Genomic DNA, 13,648 nt, shown 5'->3' with positions numbered 1-13,648 from the left:
ATATATATCCATATATATATGCTTTCCATGCCTTTGGGCTTGTGCATTGACTTGTTTTGGCTCACAGGTTGTTCAGAGGTATGGAACAAGCAGAAGCTTGGAATGTGCTGGTGTAGTTAGACTTGGTCTCTTGCACTTCTGCTACCACCATGAGAAGAACCAAGAGGTTGAGAGACAGGTAGGGCAGACCTCAATTCAACTTGCCACTTGGAGCCAAGCCCAGTAGACCCTGGTCTAGATCAGGCACAGACACGTGAATAAGAATAAATTATTATTGTTTTAAGTCATGGAGTCTGAAGTGAGTTTGTTACTTAGCACAATTTTATGGCAATTGTTCACTGATACAAACAGTAAAGACAAAAGAAATCAATAAAAATGATGTAAGCAGTCCACCAGACCGTTGCAGGTATAAACTAGAAGACAGTGAGTTTCTGAAAAGAAAACCTATTACAACGATCACCAACTTTATACCTACAGAGATGCCTTATGCCTTCATGTTGGCTCCCCTTTTGTCACTCCTCATGCCTTGCAAGCTGAAGAAACATTCTGAAATCAAGTTTTGATAAAGTCTAATTCTACAACTATGAAAAGTTATACCTCATAATGTGCCTGGAAATCATAACAAAATGTTAAAACTTTATCTCTGAATGGTGGTATTATAAATATTTTAATTTTTTCCTTATTTAAAAATTTTCAATAACAATGTAGATAACTGGCATAATTTTAAAACATTTAATTTATTTTAAAAAGGACAAAGTTAGCCTGATTTGAAAATTATAGATTTTAAAGTGATCGCTTGCTTCCCCATGGGAATGTCAGAACTAACAACAAAAACATGCAAAGCTAACATTGCTACACTTCAATAAGCAAGGTACCTATTTTACTTTCACTCTATTTTTCTCAACTCTAAACAACTTCTTTTTTTTTTTAATGAACTTCTTCAGTAAAACCCTATTTCTAGGGGTAGGTTTTGATATTGCTTATCTGTTGTTGGTAGAAGGCTCTGGAACAGGGGTATGTCTTACAAGAGTTCAGGAGCAGAGAATTTCTCTTCCATATCAGCTTCCCCTATGTCCTTTCATCTAGTGGCACTTTAGGGATGTCATTATCCACACGCCTACGGGCACTGACAGGAGTCACTTGTGATCCTGAGGCACAATGCTGCTGAGGGGGAATCTGCACAGGTCACATGGGGAAGTTCAGCAAGCATCACCAGTGTGGTTAGGAAACACAGCCTGCTTATGCAAGTGAAGCTGAGTCAGCTCATTAAAGTCGAGCATTCTGGTCCCCCGACACCTCTCCTCGCTGCAGGTCTGTGTTACAACGTTCCTCATTCCTGCCAGGGTGACTCTTTAGGAGCAGCATCTCCTCTCTAGGCCTTACACTTCTTTCCACTTTCATTATTTTCCTTTCTCAATTTTCCATTTGAATCCAAGTATTTTGGATTTGGTTTGTTTTGTTTTTTGTTTTGTTTTAATGAGAAAGTAAGGGTGGGTTGGGTTGGGGTGGGGGAGTTTCTGCTCTGCTTCAGAATACTTTGTTAAGTCTAGAGTCCTATTTCCCTAAGGCTTAGAACTTTAGAAACCAAAGCCAGAAATATATTTTTCTCTGCTTTATCTTTTCATATACCTCTGCAGAGGCAACAAGCACACAGTGGTCTAAAAAGTTCTTGAAAGGGTTGGGTGGGAAAGAGAGAAAAAAAAGTGAAATAAATTAATAATGCTATAGCAAAGGAGGGAGGTAGATATATATGTTTAATAAATTAATGGGCATACTATCCCCTCACAATTATTATTTTTCCGTGTTAGTTTTTGAAAGACAGCATTTAGCTGTCTTCACCTAGAAAGGTCTAACTTTCCATCTACTAGTCTGCTATTTCCTCAGCTGGAAAGAGCCAAGGGACTGCTGGAATTAACTATCTTGGAAAATGTGCAGCCAACAAATTCCATCAAAACTCACACCAGTGCTTTTGCTACAGCCTTAACTATCGAAGCATCTACCCTCTTTGTGTACTATCGTTTCTTCGCTCGCTGGGTTCCCTCTCAGACCCTTCATCTCACAGCACTTCCCTCAGTAACATTTTCACAGTGGCCTCTCTACTCCTTTTCTATGATAAAGAAATCCTCCACCATGTTCAGCTTCTCCACAGAAAAGTCCATTCTTCCTCGTCTTAACCAAAATGTAGCTTTCTTGAAAAGACATCACAAGCCATACTATAGCACCTAAATTTCCCCGTACTCCAAGCCCAAATCCTTTTCCTTTTTCTGTTGCTGTCAGGTACACATTAACATTCATCTCGTAAGTTCAGTTTCTTTGACTTGTTCTGCCTATTAATATAATGTAACTTTCACTTTTACTTAATAAAGTATTGCAATCATGTCAGATACTTTGAGAAAAAGGGTATCTCATGATGGCCTATCCATTGCCTAATCAGGACTTCTTAGCAGACAGATTTTAATATAAGAAATACCTATGCTCAAGCTTTTCTCACACAGCTCTTATTATACTTCACACATTTTTAAAAAACTATAGTACTTTTCTTGAATATATTTGCCTCATATACTATCTGAAAGCAAGGTCAAAATAGTCATATTTGTGAACACTTGTATTTTGGCTTGTTTGTTCGCTGAAGGAGAAGTTAACGGTAAAGTCTCAAAGTGTCTAGAAACTGCCAAAGAAAATATTCTCCTAGTTGAATTTATCTAGAGTTCTCCATTTAAGCATAAAATATTTTACTAAGAAATGTGCCAACCAAATAATGACCCATATGTTACAGTTATCCAAGTTTACTTAGCAGAACTCTATATGGTTGAAGTGAAGATAATAAATTTTGAAAAAGATGATCTTGGAATTAAAAATATTCATATACATAAGCAGGAAATAAAGATCTGGAATAGAACTGAAAGAAAGGTTCTCACATTTGGGGTAGTGAAGTTGTAGCAGTTTCTTTGTAGAGGAAGCAAAAGTCCCTCTCCATCAGGTGCAAAGATCTGTGTGTTCACTGAAGACACATAACCTAAGCTTTGAAGAGCTTTTAACTGATTCCCAATAAGTTCATCAGATGTTCATTTACCACATCTCAACAATCAAATTTACACTGACATCTGTGAATTAAATCTCTTCATATTCATCTGGCGCTATCCATTGAATGATGGTTTATTTGGCTGTAGAATTCTAGGTTGACGGTTGTTTTCTCTCACAACTTGGAAGATATTATTCCACTATCGCTGTTCTTATTACAGTTATGGAAGAGTCTGCAATACTACTTATCCTTCATTGTGTGTAATCTGCCTTTTCTCTCTGGTAGTTTCAGAGATTATATATATTGTCTTTAGTATCTTGCAATTTCGCTGTGGTGCATCTAGGTATGCATTTATTCTTATTGAGTTTGCTCAGTGCCTGGAGTAGTTCCTCAATCTGAAAGGCCTAGGTGTGAAAATGTTATCCCCAAATATTTTCTTTTCTTTAACTTAACATTTTTTTTTAATTAGGAAGTAATTTCAAACTTACAGGAAAGTTTGAAATTAAGAAAATGAAACAAACAAACAAACAAACAATAGCACATATAGCACCTACACATCTGATTGCCAATATGGTTATTCTTTTACCAAATTTGCATTACCATTTATTCTCTTTTTTTCTCAATATATATTTCAACTTTCAGTCTTTAGACCCAGGTCTTATAGTAACTTGCGATGCTTGGCTTTGTGCCTGGTAGGGGCAGGGAACTAATTTCTATTATTCTAATTCAACTATGTATTTTTAAAAATCCTCTATCATATTTTATCTATTATTTCTGTATGTTTGGAATGAGAATGGGTTCTTCCATGTTAATAAAAATTCTAAACATCAATTTCTCAATGTAAAAGAAGTCTGTTTTGCAGTAATTATAAAAAACATTACAAAGGTTGAGAACAGTATTATTTTTCTTTCTGTTTACTTTGTTAACACTATCACTTTTCAATTTTTGAGAGAGGAGTCTGCAATCCAAAAAGAGCAAAAAGAAAGATTTAATTTTTTTTTCTCTTTTGCTCCTTATACCAGAAAAGAATGTTACATAGTTTGCTAGGGTTGCTATCACAAATACCACAGACTGGGGGGCTTAAACAACACAATTTTTCTCAGATTCTGGAGGCTGGAAGTCCTAAATCAAGGCATGAGTAGAGCTGTTTCATTCTGAGGCCTCTCTCCCTGACTTGCAGATGACTATCTTCTCCCTTTGTCTTCACATGGTCTTTTCCCTGTGTGCATGCATGTATGTGTCCAACTTTCTTCTTTTAATAAAGATTCAAGTCCTATCAGATTAGGGCCCACCCATATGACCTAATTTTCCTTAATTACATCTTTAAAGTCCTTATCTCCAAATATTGTCACATTCTGAGTTTCTGGGGCTTAGAATTTCAACACATGAAATTTGGGGGACATATATTTCAGCTTATAACATGTCCTATATCTATCTATCTATCTATCTATCTATCTATCTATCTATCTATCTATCTATCTATCTATCTATCGTCTATCATCATCTATCTCCCTTGATTAACTTTCTCACTCTAATGATAATAGAAGGAAAGCTTCAGGTGACTATATACTTTGAATGAATAAGAAGTCTTTCTGCCCTTAACCTAATAATGAAGTAGAGAGAAATAAATGTAGGGAAGAAAATGAAAAAATTCTAAGTCAAGATTTCAGTGTGATGTCATCATTTTTTCCAGGGCTCAAATGTCAGAATATGTAATGTGCCTATACTGAGATGGAATTATGAACATATTTCAAAGCCAATTACAGTGACTCACCTTCTCATACCTCTAACATTCATCTAGCACTCAGTTGGAGAACTGAGCTAAAAATCTGGCTTTTCTGTATGAGCATAGTTGCACAGAACCTGACCTGAATTTCCTTTCTGTAAAACCTTGTTTCCAAATCTGAAGCTCACACTCAATTTTTTGCTTGTTAGAAAGTCAGTTAGATACTTTTTTGAAAAATCATAAGATATGAATAGAAATCTTAGGAAAAAATAACTGGTAAGGCAAAGAGAAATAATTCATTCAGTGAGTCAGTCATTTATGAACAAACATGGTTTGCTTTATTACTAATCAGCTTTTTGGGGGTTAAGTAGATATTCTTTTGTAAATATCCCTCAGTCTTTCATAGGTAAATATAGTTTACCTTTCCAAGTAAACTATAAGTTAGAGAAAAAGTCTATAACTCCTATTCCTTTTGACTCCCTTACAGTAATTGATAAGCACACACAATTAGATTACTGTTTATAATAACTATCACAGCAAAATAATTCTTTTAGTAAATGTTGCCATCATTTTTAAATTTCTAGGCCTATCCTATGCTCTGGCAAATGCAGAGGTTAATACATTCCTTACCTTACAACCAATTTCTTAGAAGAGATATGAAAAAAATGTGTTGTAAAATGTTGCAGACATTGTAGTATAATCTCGACAGGAAATGGTTATAGTAGAAGCAGTGTGCTCAGGTTCAGATTCAAATTACCTAGATTTAAATTCTGGCCTCACCACTTACTTCTTTTAAGACTTTGGGCGAATTACTTCAGCTCTAAATCACAGTTTCCTCATCCTTATTAGTCTTTGCTGAACAATCAAATGTGAGGAAAAAGCGATTTATCTCTGAAGAAAATTTTCCATAGGTGTTCTACAGGGAGATCTGGAAAATCCAAAACCTAGAAGAATTAATAGCAAAGAATAAAAGATTTATTTACATAAAATACGTTTTGAAATCTTTCTAAACAGCAAGAATTTCCACAACCATGAAAGATAATCAAATTGAAAAAAGATTAGAATCATATGCAGCAGATAAAGAGGTCATTTTTTAAACTTACAAATTATCAAGAAAACAGTAAAGAACCCAATACAAAAGGGTAGATGATATGAACAAGCATTAATAGAAAAAGAGAAACAAGAGAAAGAGAAACAAATTACCACTGAATATGTGAAAAGATGCTCAATCTCATTTATAAATCAAGGCATTCAAATCCAGATAGCATTGGACTACCATTTTCCAACTAATAAAGTGGAAAAACTTGCATCTGATAAAACATGGTGTTGCTGACAGCTTGAGAACCAGGGCAACGCTCACACAGTCTTAGTGAGTGTGTTTACTGAATTAAACTTTTTGGTGTACACTGTGTCATCTATCAAAATTAGCAGTGTACATGCTCTTTGACAGAGAAAGCCTGACGACTTATGTGCAATAATATATGTGTAAGTATGTTCACTGCAGTGTTGTTTGTAAGGGCAAATTGGAAACAATCTAAATAACCATTGATAAGAGACTTGGTAAATAAACAATGATATATATGTACAATGCCCAATGCAGTAACTAAAAGCATGGGCAAGAGATATATGCTCTTATGAAAAGAGCTCTAAGACATTACTGAATAATAAATCCAAGGTTCATGAATAAATAGTATATATACTAGTATAGTACACTGCTTTTTAAAAAAAGAAATGTGACACATTACAAGGATGAATTAATTATTAACAGCATCTACATCTGAGAAGTAAAACTGTAGGTAGGGAAAAGGAAGATATTTATTTTCAGTTTAAACTCAATGAGTTATTTAATGCCATGGAATTTATTATTTTTATAATAAAATAAATAATGAAATAAACAATAAAACACATTTTTAAGTACTTGAGATCTAAATTAAACATTAATATAATACAACTCTAAAAAGTTAGAAATCATTGAGTAGAGATTTGACTATAGTACCTGATACATCACAACTTTTAACTAAACGATACCTTTAGCATCTCAATTATTTTTGAGAACATTTAAATTTTCATTTTCTAGACTGTAAGTAATTCTTTGGTATCTTCTTTGGTTCTTTTCTTGCCCTGGAATTAGCAGTATCAGACCTTCAAACTACTCATTCTTCTCTCTGACAGTTTAAATGCTCCCTCTTAAAATAATCAAATTATTTTTTCTTGGTGCATTTCGTGGGCTTTGTACTATATCTGGTTCTTTTTGTCTCATTAGTCTTTATCCTGTTAGAATACTTAGTCCTGATAGACCTCTTTCTTCAGAATTCATCTCAGTTCTTTGGCTGTTTGCTTTTTGCCTTATAATCAAAAATAAATTTCTGATTTGTTTTGTACTAGAGAAGCTCAATGGAAGTTATAACAAGCTGAATAGAATATTAATTAAAAATGTAAACCTTGCAAAAATCCTAATATAGAGGCTAAAATACAAAGACACTTCCAACAGTTGATGGAGGCCATTCACTCCTTAAAACCAGCTAGTTTTCTTTTGGATTGCACTATCTTTAATTCTGTAAATTGAATGTTATATAGCACCAGGCAAACTGCTGTGAGTAATTATAACACTCTTTGCTGAGTGATGTGACTTTTTTAAGCTAGGCTTTTTAGGGAAATTGCATGATTAGGTCCCTAGATATCTTGGCTTGTTCAGGGAATCATGTATGCCCTCCAGGAAACTAATGTGTCTTTAATTATTTACAGGTTCACATGAGACCCCTTATAGTTATAAGCATATTAGCTCAGTAGCTAAATAACAGTAACATGAAACATTTCTGATAGAGGAAAGAAGTAGTAGAAGCTAATGCAAACACAGGAGGTGCCATCTCTCTGCAGCACCTTGTACCTCTCTGTCAGTATTTAGTTGACAATTATAGACCAATGTGCATGGGTACAATTAGATATGTTAGGCCCATCCTGAAATAGGAGGGGTTTTATAAATTTATACATAGGAGATTGAGAAAAAATTACACCTAGAATATATTTTGATATCTTTTAGTTGAGAGCCAAACTTATTTAAGGGAAATCATCGTTTTAAAGTAATATTTAAAATTATGAAACTATAATACCTCCATATTGTAAAATATTTAGATATGTATACTATAAATGTAAATAAAATAGTTTTTATCTCAACTGTTGCACCTATCTTTTTTCTTTACTCTTTAAAGGAATCTTAGTAAGCAAAACAGTCCCTGCTCAAATTCATTTGGAAAATACTGAGCTTTATTTGCAAAGCACAGAAATTATTAAACATGTCAAGAAGTAAAAAAGAAAACCCAATTATGATTATACTCATAGTTTTCATATTTATTAAATATGTATTCCTTTTTTTATGTAATATCTATTAAAAGCCTGTAAAAGAGGTGTTTCCTAAAACTGATTTTCAGTGTATTTTCATGTTCCACTTTTTCTACAAGATTAGAATCAACATTTTTCACCAGGACATTTGGACCCAAACACCCCAGAACTTTTAGAATGTTAGTTGATGACTTTGTTGTTGTTGTTGTTTACCTAAAGTAACATTTTCTACTGGGTCAAAAACATATGGTCTATCCAGTTACATTTTTAAGAACAGCAGACTTAAGATATCTTTGGTCTTTACCTCAGTTAAACTTGTTGAATTTTGTTCATTCTACTTGATGTGACATAGATTATATCTTAACTTAAAAAGACAAGTGTTTGCTGAACATCTGTTACATTCGTATACTTTGAATTTTTTAAAATATAAACCACAGAAACTTAATATGTCTGACTTTAACAGTAAATAAATTTATCACAGAAATATTGGGGATTTTGTAGAACTGTTGAAAAGGCTAGATACCCAGACTCAAAACTAATTGCCAGAAATTGTGCCCCAAACAAAGCTATAGAACTTGTTCAGACAGGAAACCACTGCCACCGCTACTAAGAACTAACGCTACAGCTTGCAGATGGTAGCAATTGTACCTGTTGCTCAATCTTAGGCCAACTGTTAAACCATGATCATCACTCCCACTTATGCACTGCACAACAGACATTTCAGCAGCTGCTACATTGCCTCCACTAGAAACAGAGAAAGCTTAACTGAATCTGTTTTCTTTTTATGTATTCCTAAGTCAAAATTCAGCACAGGCAAACAGATTGGCAGAATCTAAATCATATGCTTGTACCCTAGCTGCAAAGGAGGCTGAGAAAGCAAGCATTTGGCATTTTAGCTTCTAAAGCAAGAGAGGGTTTCTTGCTCCCATCAAGACTGATAGGCTGGGGACTTTCTCAAACCTAGGAACAAACTTCAGATAATAATAATATCCATGCTTTGATTTGTTCAATATCAGTATAAATTTTTATTTCTTTTCTATTAAACAAAAGACTCATGCTTCATCCTAAAAGAATGAAACCACTTCTCCAACAAATGAATACTTATTCTCTTTGACAAGGGAACCACCTAAAAATCACATTGGTCAACAGAATCTATTCTAAGTCCAAAAATTGTGGGTGAAGTCCATTCCTCTTCTAAGTTCATCACTATATTATCTTGATATTTTGTCATGTATGGCTTCAAAATTAAGTTAACCACCCCTGATATATCTTATATTTAAAAACTAAATAAATAAATAAATAAAGAGAGAGAGAGAGAAAAGGAGAGGAAAGATGAGGGAAAAAAATTATTAAGAAATGTAAATAGAAGGAGTTCTGGCCAAGATGGCAGAGTAGGTAAATGCTGTGCTTGCCTCTTTTCGCAACCACACCAAAATTACGACTAAATTACAGAACAACCATCATTGAGAATCTCCTGAAATCTAGCTGAACAGAAGTTCTACAACTAGGGGCATACAGAAGAAGCCACTTTGAGACGGGTAGGAGGGGCAGAGACGTGGAATGGGCTGGTCCCACACCTGTGTATGGTAGTTAAAAATAAGGTGTATCTTGGCTGCAAAGGTTTCCCCAGAGGAATGAGGGGTCTCAGCACCAGAACAGGCTCCCCAGCCAGAGTTCCAGTGCTGGGAAGAGAAGTCTCCACAACTTCTGGCTGGGAAAACCAGTGAAGATTATGGCTGAGTGAGACGAAGGGTATTCCTCTTAAAGGGCCCTCACACAGACTTAGTCACTGAAGAACTCACTTGCTTTGAGCTCTAGTGCTGGGGCAGCAGCTTGAAAGGTGCCAGGGACATACAGGGAGGAATTGAATTGTCTGGCTTCAGGCGAGGGCTGGAGGGGCGGCATTCTCCCTGACAGAAGTGCTCGCAGAATCTATTGTTTCTTTATGGAGCCTCCCCACCACCACTCGCATGCAAACATAGCTGGCTACCATATCTAAGTCTCCATCAACTGGGCTAACACTGGTCATCTCAACTTGGTGATTTCCTGAGACCCTCCCCCATCCAACTTGCAGGCCCACCCAAGCCACTTCCAGTGACCTGCTTTGACTCATGCTATGGACTTTCCTAAACTCTCTCAAAAGTTCTTAAATTTCAAACAAGCAGCATCTGGTCTCGGCATGCACCCTACCTCTTGTTAAGCAGATCCAGGCTTGGCACTAGCAGCAACCAGTCGCAGTTTGCAGCTTAGCCTCACCTCGGCACCTCCAAGTTCTGCGCAGGTGGAAAACATTTGCAGATCATCCCTACTATTGACAAACAGCAACCAAGTTTTAACTATAACAAGAGGGCACACACAACCCACACAAGGGACACATAGCTGGAGCACCTGGCTCAGGTGACCAGGGAGATTGTGCCAATGGGCTCCATAGGACACCTACTATATAAGGCTACTCTACTAAAACCAGGAAACATAGCAGCTCTACCTAATACAGAAAACAAACACAGGAGGCAGCCAAAATAGGGAGACAAAGAAACATTTCCCAGATGAAAGAAAAAAACAAAGCTCAAAAAAACCAAAAAAAAAAAAAAAAAAAAAAACCCCCAAACCACTAAACAAAATGAAGATAAGCATTTTACCAGATGCAGAATACAAAACACTGGTTATAAGAATGCTCAATGAACTTAGGGGAAGAGCAGATAGATTTCAACAAAGAGACAGGAAACATAAAAATGGAGATAAAAAACATAAAAAGAACCAGTCAGATATGAAGAATGCAATAATTCAAAAAGAACACATTAGAAACAAGTAACAGATTAGGTGAAGCAGGGGATCGAATAAGCAATTTGGAAGATAAGATAGCAGAAAACACCTAGTCAGAACAGCAAAAAGAAAAAAGAAAAATATGAGGATAGTTTAAGGGTCCTATGGGACAACATCAAATGTACTAACATTTGCATCATAGAGGTACCAGGAGAAGAGAGAGAGCAAGGAATTCAAAACTTATTTGAAGAAATAATGATGGAAAACTTCCCTAACCTAGTAAAGGAAATAGACATATGACCCCAAGAAGCTCAGAGAGTCCCAAACAAGATGAACCCAAAGAGGCCCACATCAAGACACATCATAATTAAAATGCAAAAGGTTAAACACAAAGAGAGAATATTAAAAGCTACAAGATAAAAGCAGTTAGTTACCTATAAGGGGGCTCCATAAGACTGTCAGTTGGTTTCTCAACAGCAATTTGCAGGCCAGAAGAAATTGCTAGGAAATATTCAAAATGATGAAAAACAAGGACCTACAACCAAGATTATTCTACCCAGCAAAACTATCATTTAGGATCAAAGAATAGATAAAGAGCTTTTCAGACAAGAAAAAGCTAAAGGAGCTCATCATCACCAAGCCAGTATTACAGTAAATGTTAGAGGAACTTCTTTAAGGAAAAGAAGAAAAAGAAAAAATATAAAATATGAATAATAAAATGGCAATAACTACATATCTACCAACAATTACTTTAAATGTAAATAGATTAAATGCTGCAATCAAAAGACATAGGGTGGCTGAATGGATAAGAAAATAAGACTCTGACATATGCTGCCTACAAAAGACTCATTTCAGATCAAAAGATACCTGCAGACTGAAAGTAAAGAGATGGAAAAAGATACTTCATTAAAATGGAAACAAACAACAAACAAAAAGCTTGGATAGCAATACTTAAATCAAACAAAATAGATTTTAAAACAAATGCTATAACAAGAGACAAAGAGGGCCCAGTAATCCCACTTCTGGCTATTTATCCAAAGAAATCCAAAACACTATTTTGAAGGGACGTGTGCATCCATATGTTCACTGAAGCATTATTTCCACTAGCCAAGATGTGGAGGCAACCTGGGTGTCCTTCAGTGGATGAATAGATAAAGAAGAGATAGTACATATAGACCATGGTATATTACTAAGCCATAAAAAAGTATGAAATCTTGCCATCTGCAAAAACATGGTTGTACCTAGAGGGTATTGTGGAGTACATCAGAGAAAGACAAATGCCATGTGATTTCACTTGTGAAATCTAGAGAGCAGGGTAAACAAATAAACAACAGAAACAAGTTCAAAGATACGAAGAACATTTTGATGGTTGCTGAATTGAGGTGGGAGTAGGGAGATAGGTGAAGCGGGGGAGCAGATTAAGAGGTACAAATTGGTAGTCACAGAATAGTCATGGTGATGTAGAGTATAGCATAGAGAATATAGTCAGTAGTATCATAATACCTATGTATGGTGTCAGATGGGTACTTATCTGGGTGATCACTTTGTAAATTATATAAATATCTAATCACTGTATTGTATACCTAAAACTGATTTAATATTGTGTGTCAACTATAATTGAAAAAGTATATAAGAATAAAGAAGATATATAAATATATACAAGATAACTTAAGAAAGAAAATGTGGGTGGAAGTTAAAGTCTTTGTTTCTATGAATGGGCACCAGGCCATTATTGTCACCTATGACCAGTTACCCTTAGCTAATATCTCTGCTACTCAGTTTTTTAGATTGTAAAGTGAACAGATCTTCATTCCTGACAGAAATAGCCCTAATAATCTACTTGCATAAGATTTCTGTGGTCATTCTTAATTTATTTTATTTAAAAATTTAATAGACATTTTTAAGAGTAGTTTTAGGTTTACAGACAAATTCAGTATAAAGTACAGAGTTCCCACCTATCCTCTTTGTGTCCCCTTGCCTCACTCGGGTTCCCCTATTTTAGCATCTTGCATTAGTGTGGTACACAAATTGATGAACCAATATCGACACATTATTATTAACTAAGGTTCATAGTTAAATTAGGGTTCATTCTTGGTCTTGCACAGATCTATGAGTTTTCGCCAAATGTCTAATACCACATATCTACCATTACAGAGTCACTCAGAACAGTTTCAGTGCCTGAACAATCCCCTGTACTTCACTTATCATCCTCACCTCCCAACTCCTGGCAACCATTGATGTTTTACTGTCTCTATAGCATCCAGAATGTTATGTAGTTGGGATATTACAATGTATAGCTTTTTCAGATGGCTACTTTCACTTAGCAAAATGCATTTGTTTCCTCCATGTCTTTTGTGGCTTGATAGCTCTTTTTAAAAAAATCACTGAATAACATTCCATTGTGTGGATGTACCACTGTTTATTTATCCATCCACCTATTAAAAGATATCTTGCTTGCTTTCACATTTTGGTAATTAGTCTTCATAATTTTTTACCACAAAGCTTGGCAGAATTAGGAGTCATACAAAGGAATCTCCTGGATTCTTTCCATTTTTCTCAGGAATTGCAACTTCAGTTCCTCTCTAGAGTCAATAATGTACCCACCTCTTAAATTTCTCATTGTTTCTCCAGAGACATGAGGAGGCCAGTATCTCTTCCTCAAATTGAATGAAATATTGCTGTGGATCTTCCCTTGGATATTAATTCAGCAAGCCTAGAATCTCAGGGATAGTAGAAAAAAATTTTAAAAGAATCATCGTAATGGTGAAAGGTGTCCTTCTGACGTTCACAATCCTGGT

Source organism: Pteropus alecto, unplaced genomic scaffold (assembly GCF_000325575.1).
Source record: "Pteropus alecto unplaced genomic scaffold, ASM32557v1 scaffold73, whole genome shotgun sequence".
In the NCBI taxonomy this organism is placed as follows: domain Eukaryota; kingdom Metazoa; phylum Chordata; class Mammalia; order Chiroptera; family Pteropodidae; genus Pteropus; species Pteropus alecto.
This window is presented reverse-complemented; position numbering follows the sequence as displayed.